At 30.0% G+C, this 2,213-nt stretch overlaps 1 non-coding gene across 1 annotated transcript; it reads left to right on the top strand.

The window, feature by feature from the left end:
• Window positions 1-742: 742 nt before the first annotated feature.
• LOC138759684 (U6 spliceosomal RNA) lies at window positions 743-848 on the top strand. The gene has a single exon (XR_011355026.1). It is a non-coding gene; the product is annotated as a U6 spliceosomal RNA (small nuclear RNA).
• The last annotated feature ends 1,365 nt before the right edge of the window (window positions 849-2,213 follow it).

Below are 2,213 nucleotides of genomic sequence, written 5' to 3'. Positions count from 1 at the left end.
GTCATCCCTTTTCACTGTCTAACAAATGGAGACCAGACAAAAACTGAAAACCCCTCCCTGGAAGATAGGTTAGAAAATTAAACTGGAAACAAAATCTATCAGAGGTGGGAAAGATTAACACACAGGTTGGAGTTGTAATTTAATTGAGGGGTTTTGGGTGGCACGAGCTCATGGACCAGAAGAGTCTATTGTAATGCTGGATTTCTAAATTAAAACAAATAAGAATTAAAATAAGTTGAGGTTGAAACTAGATGTACTTTAATGAGAAATTTCACTCAACCTGGTTCAGAAAGGAGATAATTTGGGGAAGAATGCCTATGGCATTATCATGAAACGGTCTGGGGTTTGGAAGCAAAAGATGAGCATGTGGCTCTGAAATTCAGTAACACTTTGCCTGTATTTTTGTTATGGAAACTGATGAAAGCCCTGGAATACTGTGGTTAAAATCCATCCAATTCCTGGGATTTGTAGTGGTAAGTAGGAACTTAAAATATGCTGCCAAAACCAATCAAATTTATGTAAACATTGTCCAATCCTTTGCAATTATACAATGCTGAGAGCTCCAGCAAATGTTGGACCCTCCCTTGTTTTTAAACAATTTATGCAAAATTAGTAACTCTCAACTTTGTTATCAACTAAATTCTGAAATGCATCACCAGAAGATGAAACTGGAAGAATTAAGGTTTCATAGGTTTACTATTATTGATGTTACCATGATTTTTTTGATCATTATTGTTTTTCTGTGCTCGCTTCGGCAGCACATATACTAAAATTGGAACGATAGAGAAGAATAGCATGGCCCCTGCGCAAGGATGACATGTAAAATTCGTGAAGCATTCCATATTTTAAAAATAAATAAAAAAGCAAGTATTTCTGAATTTGAAATACATCAATTTTTGTTTAGGTGGAATATAAATTTGTTACAACAATATAATGTGCCTATACTAAAACATTTAATGAAGTTATGGATAAAGAAAAATAAAATGATAGGTTCTAGGGGTAAATTAGTGGCTTTGACTCCATTGTATAATAATCAACTTATTTTTTTTTCAATACATAATCAAAGTTTATTGCATTGGAGATTGTTTTAAAGAGGGTAAGTTTTTATCTTTTAATCAGATGAGGGAAGATTTTGGAATTGATAAGAACTCTATTTCTTTATTATCAAATTCGATCTTTGGTAAAATGCATGTTTGATAGAGATATGATTTTACCTAAAATAACTAAATTTGAGACTTCTCTTATGAAGGTACCAGAGAAGGGTTATATTTCATCTATGTATCAAATATTACAGGATGGTATGGATAAAAAGGGTTGGGATAGATCTAAAATTAAATGGGAAGTGGATATTGGTTTTATTTTTTCTGAAGATGATTGGTTAGATATCTGTTATAATAGTGTAATTAGATTGATAAATGCACGTTATGTAATGATTAATTACAATTTTTTACATCAATTATATTTGACACCTTAAAAATTAAAAAAGTATGGTTTTAATGAATCAGATTTGTGTTTTCAATGTGGTGATACGGTTGGATCTTTTTTTCATGCTGTTTGGTTATGTTTACATACACAATCTTTTTGGAAGAAAATTCAATCGTTTTTAGAATACCTGTATAAGATTAAAATAGTTTTAGATCCAACAGTATTTTTATTGGGTAGATTGCAACCTTTGAAAGGCTTGGGATTAGATAAGTTCCAGCTTGCTTTTGTATATTTAGCTTTATCCATAGTGAAAAAATGTATTGCTAGTATGTGGAAAGATACAAATATGATTGATATTAAGATGGCATAATGAGATGAAATATTGTTTAATAATGGAAACAATTATGTATGTTTTGCATGATAAATTTTTATTTATAAGTGGCTGTTATACTCAGAATATTTACATTTCAATTTATATTGATTCGATTTTAACATGTATATTTAACTTTTTTTCAATATTTTTTCTTTTTTATGGCTCTCCTTAGGAGAGTTGGCTGAAGAAGGGGGGGTCTTTTCTTTTTGTTTTTTTCTTTTTTTCTATGTATAAAAAAAGTTCATGTCTATGTTTAACTGCTGCATGTGTCATATTATTTGTTTTTTTGAACGAATAAATAAAGTTTTTAAAAAATTATTATTTTTCTAATACATAATTGTTTCTGTTAATTGTTTCTTGAATGCAATAATCCAGCTGTGTGGGTCTTTTTCAATTGGCATTGAACATTTGAATA

The sequence above is a fragment of the Narcine bancroftii genome, chromosome 3, assembly GCF_036971445.1.
Source record: "Narcine bancroftii isolate sNarBan1 chromosome 3, sNarBan1.hap1, whole genome shotgun sequence".
NCBI lineage: Eukaryota > Metazoa > Chordata > Chondrichthyes > Torpediniformes > Narcinidae > Narcine > Narcine bancroftii.
Note: the sequence above shows the minus strand (reverse complement) of the source record. Positions and strands in the feature narration are given on the sequence as shown.